This window comes from Lutjanus erythropterus, chromosome 23 (genome assembly GCF_056507025.1).
Source record: "Lutjanus erythropterus isolate fLutEry1 chromosome 23, fLutEry1.hap2, whole genome shotgun sequence".
Lineage (NCBI taxonomy): Eukaryota > Metazoa > Chordata > Actinopteri > Lutjaniformes > Lutjanidae > Lutjanus > Lutjanus erythropterus.
The window spans coordinates 7,881,414-7,894,776 of record NC_139339.1 but is presented as its reverse complement, the minus strand read 5'-3'; positions in this window follow the sequence as shown (position 1 = coordinate 7,894,776).

Genomic DNA, 13,363 nt, shown 5'->3' with positions numbered 1-13,363 from the left:
CGTAAACAAAGGCACTGCAAGAGCCTGAAGCCACACACACACACACAAAAACATCACCTTTTACTGAATAATTGAGAGCATTATCATGTCATTTCCACTTTGCCAGAGTGCATGTGTCCCAGGGCTTTGTCTCATTTTTTTAAAAACCCACTTGAAAATTACTTCCTCAGTTGTGCCTTTGCATTAAAACGTGCTGCACTTTCAAAGCAGCAAATGCATTGAATAATTGACAACCCAAAAGATTTTTTACAGTATTTCGAGTTCTGCTGTAAGCAGTGTTTCTATGGGTACACTATACAATTAGGTTAAAGGATAATTTCCGGGGATTTATTCACCTTGGATCTTATTGTCTTCATTTTTTCCAATGATGAAGTTTCCTGCCCCATCAGACTTCGCTGTAGCTGTATTTTCAGATCTTAGTGATTACTTTCCAAAAAACGGACATTGTGTAAAACCTAAATAAAAAAAAGAATGTAATGATTTACAAAAACTTCTGAAACTCTTTTCAAGGACAATAAATTTCATGTTCAAACTGATAAATAACCTAAAAAGGGGGTCCCAGCTGTACTAACCTTGATCATCTTCCCGTAAGAATAAAAGTCTCATAAAAAAAAAACAAAAAAAAAAACAGAAGCATCAAGCACCAACACTTGTGCTGTTCTGGCAAAACAAGTTTTTTGGATGCGTCTAATTAACAGAGGTTCAGTGCAGTCAGATTTAGAACCAGTAAAACTTCCCACACATTTACATCCCCTGCCCCTTTAAGGCCAACCGCGGCTCCGGTCTTTTCATCTCAGTGTTGCGGGTGATTTTGGAAAAGCTTAAGGAATATTAACAACCCCGCTGTCTCAGTATAAAGTGATGGAAGACACACATTTAAGACAACAGGCTCATTTGAACCAAGCCCTGCATTTCCATAAAACCTTGCAAGGATAATGCAATAGCCCATTACAGAAGCCATTACCCATAGCAAAGAAGGTTGCTGCCCAGCAGCATCAGCAACACAACATGAAATCAGCTCTTTTATTTTTTCAACGTTCTCCACCACATTAGTAAGTAGAACTCAATAATTGCCCATTCTACTCGAGTGTAATGTTAATGCTTATAGATGCTGTAGTTGAATGGAGTCTCCTATAGAGTATGTTAAATCTGTTGGAAATTAAAACATTAATTTAGGCCTACATGGAATCACTGTAGTGTAAGAGGTTTTAATGAAATCTAAACTTAGAAACAATGCAGAGAACTCCTGCACACCATCTTACTTAACTGATTAAATGTTTTATTTGAGTACAACGTTCATCTGACTTCATCAGGTTTTTTGAAAATTATTATATCATGATGTGGCAACAGTGTTGTATTTTCCTGGTTTGAAAGGCTGCATTACAGTAAAGTGATGTAATTTTCTGAACTTACCAGACTGCTCTAGCTGTTCTATTGTTTGCCTTTACCAACTTCACTATTCCAGATTCACTATATTCACATTACAGATGACATAAAAATGTAATTTTCATATTTTTTTGAAAGCACCAATAGCAATCCCAACAACATTAAAGCAATATTACATGAGATGAGTGCTTTATATGTGACTTATATTGTCATTATACAATGGTTACCAACAAAATAAAAGATATAATAAAAATGTATTCATATTATTGGGTGGTTCTCTCTCAAAATAAAAACAAACTTAACTAGAGTTAACTCTGTTCCCCTGGAAACACACAGGGTCCGACTAATCCACTCCAGCAAGTAGACTGGCCCTTATTAATGATGGAGCAACACAGGCGATTTCTAGTCCCTATTGAGTAAGCCAGTCAACTAAAGCTAATTTTTTCTAGCTATGCTAGCTCAGTCTTGCTGTAACTAAGATATCTGCTGAAAAAAAAAAAAAAACATTCTTCCATGTACAGATTTAGCTACTACGCCCGCAGACTTCACATGTATTCTAAGCTAGAAGCGCCTGACCGACGGACATAGCTGATGGAGGATGTTGAACAGGGTTGATCCAAACATTTCTAATAACTCCAGAGCGCTGTAAAGCCCTACAGTCATTTGCACCAAAAAAAGATAGCTGTAATAATTTACAAAATTCACAACATGTTTAGAATCTCACAAAATGTTCTGCTTCCCACCATATTTGTTGGCGTTCAGCCTTTCAGCTGCAGTCAGAAACTGTTTGCCCTCCAGCTTGTTGCACACAAGGGAGGCTGCACCTGTATCACAGGGGCGGTGTAGCAGCAAGCGAACAGCACCATAAATTATATTTATTACATAAAGTTGATTTAATTATTCTATAAATGTTACTTAAACAGCTGCAAGAAGCAGCCAAACAGGAGTTCAAAGTCTTTATAGGTCCACTGTGGTTTGTGATTTATTTTCATCATTTTGTCCAGCCCTACTTTCCTTACTAGATTTACAATTTCTAGATAGAAGGAAGACTTTTATGTTGTTTGTATTAGATTATATTTTGTTTTTGGCTCTTTTTTTGCAGTATACTCCTGCACTTGTGTACTTAACATAAGTGGCCTCCTGAATGTGCTACACTGTATCTGGACTTAGTCTACTACTGACATGTGTATGAATACGCTGCATGGTACAATTACACTCTTGAGCAAGCGGAGTACACAATTATAACTTGTTCATTTGAGATACACAGATTTTTCACTCCTCTCTGTCTGTCTGTTCTGTTTTGTTAAGACCGTCTTGTCAAAATGGCATAAATGTATAAATAGTCTTCCAGAACAAAGAAGGGAAACACGATATTTTAGGATTTCTAAACTTCTTAAAATTATTGCCTCATCCCAGCCTGTCTCCACTGAACACACACACACACACACCCACACACACCACTGCAGAACCCTGTAAAAGACGCTGCAAGTTGGAGCCATAAATCAGAGCGCTCGTTATTCTCTGTTGCAATAGCCTGAAATGAGCAGCTGCTTTCGATGCCATCTTTTCCTTTCCCGGCTCCAATGTCACGGTGGTCAGAAGCCCTGTGGCTCAGTGTTAGCAGGTCAGTTGGTAGTCACAGCAGTGCCAGACAGGCGACGCACTGAGCTATGTGCATCTCTCTGCCTCCCTCCAACACACACACACACACAGATGCACATACTTTCCCCTCCTAATTTCTTCTCACACACCCACCGCGACCTTGTCCTCCAAAGTGGCAGCTAAAATTAGCAGAGCGCATGAGGGGAAACAACCCTGTGGATTAAATAAACTGCAATGCAGTATTTAAAGATGGAAGATGTAGGCGCATCTCAGCCAAGTCGCAGTATGTATCAGAGTATCCCGGATCCGTTTTTCTTTCCCCCTTTTTGAAACACGAGCGCTCCATAATGGCGTCCTTGCGGAAACGGTGGTTGCTCACTTATTTACTTAAGATGACCTGAAATCGATACGATCACCTCTTGAACCATGGCCGAGTAATCTGATAGGAGGCAGAACGTGCCGGCCATGAGAAAACCGAGATCAGTGTCAGATTTACAGAAGAAATGGTGTCTATAACTTCTTCATATAACCTTGAACAAAGAGAAGCCTCTTCCCTAGTCTGATTGCATGTCCTGTAGTCCCACAATGCAACTGGTTCATTCAAGTTAGGATAAGATGCACGATAACTGATCTCCCCTTAGAGTATTATGAGCAGTTTCATACAGGAACTACTTTCTTTCTTGTCTAGAAAGTAGTTCCAGTAGATTCCACTGCAGGAAGAAAGTAGTTCCTATATGAAACTGTTCACAACCAGGTGGGTGGATTCTCTTAAGTAACTGGGTCATGATTTCATACATTTTACATATATGCAGTCACTTTCATTGTGAGTGTTTCTGTAAGTACAACTATTAGGCTCCAGTTGCGAAGGCCAATCGAAAGGTCACGCAAGGTAATGAAGAACGGCCTGTAACACCCACCTAACGTTCTTGCTCATGCAATTATGTGTCAGTCACAGCATTTGCTCATTATCATGCTTCAATTATGCACCAGTATTAATTATTGTGTGAATACGGGTTCAGCGCTTTTTTAAATGGGTAATTGACAAAGCTCTTTGGAGAAGGCAACTCAGCATAATGAAAATGAATAGAGCGGACAGTCCATCAGTTCACATTTGCCTGGTTTCTCTCACACTTCCTCCTCCTCCTTCCACTTTTTAAACGGACGTTATGGCATTTTATGAAAAAAAAAGTATGAGATATTCGACACACGGGGCATACAGCTAAGATAAAAGTTGTATGTACAGACACCAGCACACACCTTTCAATATACACACTTTCAGACAAGCAAAAACCTGGCACAACCCACACACACACACCTCCAGAGACCCGCATAGAACCTTTTACCACTTGCCTGCCCTCTGTGGGTGTGTGTCGTTTTCTGAGTCAATGTGTTGGAATGCCTCCATAAATTATTCAGCCGCAGCGCCTGCTATCTGAAGATAACAGTGGCTCTTTATCGGTCAGCGTGTACAGAGACACTGCGCCGGTGACTATACAAGCACCTCGAGGGATTCGGGGCACCTTCTGTGTAAGGATGCGTGTCATTGTGGCAGCAAAGCACACAAAAGAATATAGCCTATCTGGAGGTTTATGTTGTAAGGTCACTTTCATTTTCCCTGGGGATACTCTCATTTTCAGTTCATCAAAAGAAGGGCTTTTTTTTCTTGTCAGGCATAACTAATGTAGACTAAAGATCAGTAAAGTTTCATGAATCAGACAAAGCAGCCAGACCGAAAACAATTACTTCATCATTCTATATACAACTTGTTCTGATTCCACTTTCTTAAAATTTGTTGCTTTTCTTTGACATTTATGACAGGAAATGAAGAGTCTGTCGGTTTTGGACTGTTGGTTGGACAAAAGAAGGAATTTCAAGACATAACTTTGGGCTCTGGGAAATAGTGATGAGCATTTTTCACTATTTTTTCCCCACTATGTTATAAACTATACCAGTGGATTTCAAACTGAGGACCAACACTCATTGAGTGGATTGTAGAGGGGCCCCAGCAAAAGGAGGAATAGAATATTTTAACTTTTATCATATTTTTTTGTACACTGGAAAAACAAGGGAAGAAATCAATCAATCAATCAATCAATCAATCAATAGATAGCCGACTATTCTGTCCTTCTCAAATGTGAATATTTTCTCATTTCTTTACTCCTCTATGACAGTAAACTGAGTACATTTGGGTTGTGGACAAAACAAGACATTTGAGGACATCACAGTGGGATCTGGGAAACACTGATCAACATTTTTGACCATTTTTCATAGACCTAGACATTTCATGGACCAAAAAAAACTTATCAATTAGTCTAGAATCAATAATCACAGGGATTATTAGTCGAGGCCCTATGTCAGGTTGGTCTTGGGATATTTTTTGATCAAACGCTCAGCAGTGAAAATAACAAAACAAATTAATCAATAATGAATGAGCTCCATCTGTGTGTTTTTCCAGGTGCATTATGTGAGTTTTTCCAGGTGCATTATGTGAGTCAATCAAGTTTCAAGTCAAGTCAAGGCAAGTTTATTGATAAAGTACTTTTAAAAAAAAGCAAAATGCTGATATAACATCAATAATATCAATTTCTTACATGTCTGGTCACATTAAACTGTTGTGCAGTGGATATGCACAAACATCTGACCTGTTTTGAACATATGAGGTCATAAAAGGTAAAAAGGAGTACTGAGACATTCTCTTGTAATGTCAGTATGAATAAAAAAGGCAAACTGATAACACAATTAATAGTGCTAGGACATGAGTCTACTGTAATGAAAGCTTATAGCTTAACAAATAGGTGTGTGAAGCTTAGTCTTTACCACTGAGACAGCATTTTCTCTATATAACCACTTGGTGTCAGGCTTGCACACTGCATGGATGCTGCAACTGCCATCACATTCTTTCCATGATTTTCAAGGTTGAATGTTAGTTGACATAACATTGTAAAACATTGTCAGGTAATTAGTTAAGCCACGGCAGATAAGCCTATTTACAGTCATTGTTCTGTAATATTTTCAATCTATTTTCAGGTCTAACAAGACCAGAACATGGCTCATGTCTCTATACTTTTACATGTCATAATCTCCCGTTGGACTGACAGATATGTTTAGTATTGTGTAGTCTATATTAAGTTCTGGCAGTGTCCTGTAGGACATGGACTTTTGGAGGGACTACAGCCCAGAATAGGCTTTTGAGCCCCCCCACCCCCAGTGGGACGAGAAGAAAGACAGACGGACCCTCCAGTTGGCCACTCATGCCAGGCCTGCCTCCACATATGGCCTGTATGATGTTCGGCTCTGACACCATTTCATCAAGGCCTCCTCAGAAAAAACCCATCCGACCAGACATATGGCTGATTCTTTAATGTTAGCTCCATTATTCTTTTTCATGAGGCACAGTGGGGGGGGGGGGGGGGGGGGCGAGATATCACAAAGTCCACAAGTTGGAACTGATCTCAAAGGCACGTAGTACTGCATTGCTTGTATGTATTTGTAGAATGATAATAATTCAGGCGGGTACAGTGAAAAATATCATTGATCACTAATTTGCCCAGGACATTGCATCTGAAAATGAGAGATAAATTTAATAGCAAGATCTGAACGTGAACAGAACAGAGCACAGTGGAAAACGCTAAGCAGCAGGATTCATGTAACAGTGAGGGAATAAAACCAATGAAGTTGCCCTAATGCAAAAATGAAGTTGTGGAGGAAGTCAAAATTTTCAGGATAGCAAGGTCACTACCATCTATTCATTTTCTATTGTTGATTATTCCTACGGATTTTGCTGGAGCCTTACCCAGCATGCACTTGAAAAGATGCAGGTTAAACTGGACCCACACAAGCAGTTACAAGATAACTGCAGCGTATACAATCACAACCAACAAGACTCTATTACGCAAGTTTTTTCTTGCAAAATACTCTGTATTAACCTCTTAAGACCATCACAGCGGGCAACTTTTCAGAATGGGCCAATCCAATATTTAGTATTGGTACTGGTCCAACGCAGGCCAAAATCACTGGATCAGATATCGTGGTGGAAAAAAACTATAATCCGATACAGTCTATTAACCTAAACTATCACGCAGCCTAAAATTCTTTACTACTGTAAAAAAACAATAAATGCAAAGAACATCAACTATTGATGCAAAACTGTGTGATAAAACGTTCTGCTAATGGCTTATGAAACCTAAAAATTATAAGGATATTTTTCCTCCATCTTTCTACCAATTTGTTCAACTTCTGGCTTTTAAAAAATGCAAGAAACTTCTTGACAGGTTATTAAGTTCACTGTGCGTCTATGTTAAAATATATTTAGCATACAAAACAAGAAACAAAACGTGCATATTAGTCCTTTAATTCACTGAAAATCCTTCAGCGTTAGAATGAAAACAAAGAACATCATTAAAAGATCATAAAGACGTATAAAACAACAAATTAAATGCTAATGAGGCATGTTAGCACAAAGTTAAGAGGAACTTCAGTCTCTAAACATGTTATGATGGTTGCAGTCGCTGTCAGGTCACTGATCATTCATTTCCCTCACACTGTTCTTCAGAGATGCTTTGTATATGCCGGAGCGCTTTATAGACAAAGGACTTTCTGACTTAGCCCTTGAATTTCTGGACAGAAAGGTGACAAACATCACATGACCAAAGTTCCTTCTCTTCTCTGCTATTTTTCTGGGCACCGGGGAATGCGGTTTATCCTCGATATGACCTTGGCACAAACAAAGAAAGACACGTTTGCAAGCTGAGGCCAAGCGTTGCCACCGAGTTGGCATCGGCTGTTTGGCACACTATCCAAGGAAGTCAAATGGAGTGAATCTGTGGCATAAACAAGCCTGCGGGGGGAAATATAAACATGAAAGACGACGTCAGCGATCATAAACAAGCACCTTATGTCCCGCTGTCCCTATAGTTACAGCCGCAGCAACAGTGCTTTGACCGTCCTTCAACGGGTTTCCTTTCTACATCACAATCAGTCACTTTCTATTCATCCTTCACTGTTTTAGTCCACCTCTCCCTCTCTGTCCCCTGTCTCCTCACCCTATTTTCTTCCCTCCCTTTCTCCTTCCCTCATTCTTCTCTGGCCGGAGTCCCAAGGCAGATGGTCCATGCAAGCAGATGCTCCCCACCCAGTCTCTCGAAAGGGAAAAACAAAGGCTGGATCCAAAGCAAACAAAATCTGCTGGAGACGAGCAGGGAAGTTCATGGTACAATTAATCCTGGATTTGACCACGGACCAGCCAGCTTTTTTTTTTTTTTTTAATCGGCAGGTAGAGAGGAAGCACACAGGTGGTCACACAAAAAGAAATCCAACCAGTGACTTCCAAAGACTTCTTTCTGGGTCCAATCTTGATGCTTGCTTGACTTCACTGCAGTTGGTATGCCATTAAGACCATCTGATGTGCCAGATCGGACTGTTTAATAAGTCAAACTGTCCAACTTCAAATCTAATTATAGCATGGAGTTAATATAAAAGTAGGCAAACACATCCCAAAACTCTGTGAATTTCAGATTTCTGGATTGCAAACTCTTGATGGGATAGTATGGATTATTTGAGGGGGCTGTATGACGTACTTGTTGACACTAGATGCCAGTTTAGAGAAGCAGACAGGCACCCACATGGATGCTAAGCTGCACTGCTGTGGACAGGGTCGGCAGCAAAATGTATTTTATCCACTTAATAAAAAGTGTACGCTATGTTCTGAATATTTTCACCACTTTACCTCACCATTACCTACAGGAAATATCGCTCTCTCCAAACCAACCAAACTCCATAGGCAAAATCAGTAGTTTTACCTCACAGAACATGGGAGTGGCTGGTCTCCAATTGCCTCGCTCTATTAGTTTGTTTGCGTTTTTGAGTGACTTTGGTGTTTTAAAAGGATAGTTCGTATTCACAAATGTCACACAATAACACAACCAAACTAAGAGATCAAAGCTATGGTAGACTGGCAACTCCCATGCTCTGTGAAGTAAAAAGACTAATTTTTCCCATGGAGTTTGGTTGGTTTAGAAAGAACATTAATTGTCAGTTTTAGGTGGGCCTTTTTTAAGTGGCTAAAATACCTTTTGTTTGCCGACCCTGGCAGCTACGGTTGGTAACGCACTTTTGACAAGTACCTCATACAACCCCACATCAAATGATCCGACCCATCCCTCTAAAAGATTTTACTTCATCAAGAGAAACAGAACAAGTCTGGATAAAGTCACACAATAACTTCTGTAATTTCCATAATTTAAAAAAAGAAACAATAGCATCTGAAAAGGTTGTCAAGATGGTTCTTTTATGAAGCTGCCACTTCCTTAAAATGTCAGTCCTTAAAAACAACACACAGTCGAATTCTGAGTGTCCTTAAGTTGCCTTAAACTCAGTTAGTTAGAAAAAGCTTTGCTTCACAGACCCAGCAATTTATTCTAACAACAAATCAAACAGCACATCTTTTTCTGTAACAAAGACAGAGAAACTTTCAGATCGTGGAACCTGTGCTGCACGCTGTCAAAACTCTCCTCTGAGAGGCTGAAACGCACCGCTCTGCCGTCTGACAGATTTGGAGCAGTTTCAGTTTCAGCAGCGTCACTCTGATCGCAGGACCCCTGGCTGACAGATGCTGAGAAAACACTTACGCCGCATGTGGTCAGTTCTTGAAGCCATAAAAGCTGACATTTAGGAGCAGACAAAGTGTAAAATGGTTCATTGCTTGCCTCTAAAAAAACAAATACATACTAGGCTACTAGGACAGGTACTGCACATTCTTCACTGAAGCATCCCACACACAGATAATCACCTTGTATATTCTCCAAGTTATGATTAACTGTTTTTCTAGCTACATCTGGGCACAATCATGTCACCAAACCAAAGTCTAATAAAGAACTCTGGATACTCTATCTTGAAATCTCAATGAATCAGTGGCCATAGATAATAATTTTCTTGATTAATAAATTAGGTTAGTTGGTCCACAAAATGCCAGAAAATGGTGAAAAATGTTAATGACTGTTTCCTAAAGGTCAAAATGACGTCCTCAAATGTCTTATTTTGTCAACAACCCAAAGATATTCAGTTTACCATCACAGATGACTAAAGAAACCACAAAATATTCACACTCGAGCAGCTGAAATCAGAGAATTTGGACATTTTTTCTGGTTCAAAAAATGGTTCAAAACAATTAATGGATGATCAAAACAGCGTTTCATTTAATATTATACTATTCAATTAATAGACTAATTTCTGCAGTGCAGACCCACATGGAAAGGGCTGAACTATTTTGAAGAAATATCTAATTGCATTTATTTTGACTGATATTGCAACTGCGATTTGATTTCCCATATTACAGGAAAGGTTAACTTTACATCATTAGTTTAATTTTCACTGAAAAATACATTAAAACAATTACGGTGTGTCATATTTTTCAGGAATTTGTACTACACAGAAGCGTTTTCTAAAGTCTAGAGAATGATGTGTCAGCCAAAACACCTCTGCAGCAACAACATTTAGTTTAAAATGCTGTTTTGACAAATATTTTGCCTTCAACAAATACTGTGCATCCTGCAATTTGCAGCAGACTGTATAGCGATTTCAATAATATTTCTATTAAATGTTCAGCTGTAATGGAAATGACCATCCTCTATATTCTATAACTTATGATTAACTGTATTTTTCTAGCTACATTTGGGGACAATCAGGTGGGAAACACTGTTTGACATATTTTACGATTTTCTGACATTTTATAGACCAAACAACTAATTGATAAGTCAAGAAAATAACTGACAGATTAATTGATAATAAAAATAATCATTAGTTGCAGCCCTACTTTCAGTAAAAGAGTGACTCATTTATAACATTTATAAATGGTGCAAATGGGTTGTTGCACTTGCACTGAAGCCAAAGTCCTCACTGGCTCAAACATTAAAATCCTGATTCAGTACTGATGCCTTCAGTATTGATTATTTCAGAAACTGTTTGTTCTCAGTGTGATTTGTCCAGTCATGCATATGCAGATATGTACTGTGGCTGACCTCATGCTTGCACTTGTCTCTGTTTGTGTACTATCACTGCATATATCTTGGGTTGTCTCTTGCCCGACACTGATCTGCAAAGCTTTTTACTGTATTAACTAGTTGTGTTGGAAAATGTTATGCAGGATAGCAGGATAAAACATAAGCCAAAGTAATTAAATGCAAATCGGAGTAAATGAAGCATTAATTCAACAGCTATGAGGTAATGCCTTGTGGTAACATTTTTACTGTTTATGTTTTATTGCTTAATGTTGTTTAGCGCTGTTCAAGGCCCTGGATATACAACATGAGGCATAATTAGCAATGATAATTCATACTGACACAAAAGAAAGGAGGACATCCATCACGAACAGACCACAATGGACACAGCAGCTTGTTCTCAACTACTTCAGTGCAAAAGACGGAGCTAGCCGTGGTGCTGAAAAGCAGCTCATTCGGAACAATAAACCTTACGGGGCTGCCTTTCATATATCGCCTTTCTGAAACTCAGGGATACGGTACTAAAAGAGGGAGGAAATGTCTAGGGGAGCCTCTGGCAGGCACTGACAGAAGTTGCAATGGTGATCAGAGAGAGCTCCAAGGCACCGATGCAAAGAATCACTGCACCGAGGAAGCAGCTCTTGGGAGGATCAACCCATGGCTCGGTGGCTGTAGCATTTTTGTAGGCGATCGTTACGTTTTGAGATTTCCCCGAGGAAACCACGATGCGGCAGCCCACTGGAGACAAAGCGGTGGGAGCTTTAGACAGTGAGGAAAGAGAAAAGGGATGAAGAGTTGAGAAATAAAACTGCATATTTAGAAAAAAAAAACTCTGTTAGTGACATGATTTGGTTTCTCTGTACAAGAATCTGCAAATACGTGGAAATATAAGCCAGACGAATGTCATGCATATCTCCAGCCTCCTAGACTGACCTGCTACTTGATTAATGAGAAACCTGGTCAGGAGTGGGAGCGAGAGGAAAACAGGTGAAACCCTAAAACTTTAAAGATTTACGTTCAGCAGCGTTAATATGAATGCTGAATGTTTGCCAAGTGAGTTAGAATCTGTTTATGATTTGTAAGAAATCACGAGTAATCTTGTAGGAGTAGATGAAGAGTTAAACTGAGCAATATCTATATGTCTATCTATATGTATATGTCTTTGCTTAACATTGACTTACAAGTGACAGTCATAAACAGCTGATAAACTTACAGTGCAGGCTTCATCATCGCTTGCATATCAGTGTTTCGTGTCCTTGCAACCAGCCTGAGCTGGGAGAGGTGGCAGGGGTGGGGAGGAACAACTCGCTTCAACCATAGATCGTATATTAAATAGGAATTCAACCTATTTAATATACCGTCCATGGCTCCAACTTTCGCTTTGGACTGCAAAAGTCATTTCTGAATGCTAGGGTCTAACATTTTTTTCCTTTAAGAGTGAAAGTAAAAAGTTAACAGCCATCCAAGTGTTGAAATAAACTACTTTTGGGAAGAGAACTGCAATCAGTATCATTCAATAATGTAGGCAAACACCTACGAACTCACATTTAATAATGAAATATTCTATAACCAAGATATTAAAGTAAGCTGAGCAACAGTCACATGTCTTCATCACAACATTCTGATCAAAAACTGAATATTGTGTCCATGATATGGCTTATTCAGCCCTTTTCGAAACACGTATCCAAGTCTGCATGCCCTCATTAGATGGCATGCATTGTACTACTTAAAGCAACTATTTTAGCAGTTGCATAATATATTGTTTCTCATTCTTCATGGTGGGTAAGGGATGGTAATGGGAAATCTAAATTCCAGAGACATAACTATATGAAACATTTGCTGAGGGAGTATTAAGTTGGAGAGGAATACCTCTAGACAGTTCAAATCTTTTCAAAACCTTCAACGTATGACTCATGTCCTTAACAAAGGCTAATTAGAAGTCAATTAGGTGTGCAAACAAACATTAACCTGAGCCAGGAATGATGAGCAGTTAACTGCTCTTCTGGCTCAGAGAGAGGCAGTGAGGAGCCTGAGGGGAAACCTATGGACTATAACTGAGCGATCATTATTCTGGATACCGGCCAAGTGCTGTGGAGGGGGGTGGGGGTGGGGGGGTACCCAGGAGAGAATCTGTGCAACTGAATCCATTATGGTGGTGTTTTGTTTTTCCAACAGATGCCCCTGTGCCCATATACGTGCATTCAATTTTCATAAAGGGGCTCAAAAGTTTTGTGTACACAAAGTGTTGCCAAACATGAAAACGCTTCACTGCAACTGGGATTTCTACACCTTACCAACCCACACAAAATTATAATTCCCTGCAGGTAAAATCATTCAGCAGAAACTCAAATAAAGAATAACAAAAATGGCTGCTGCTCTGC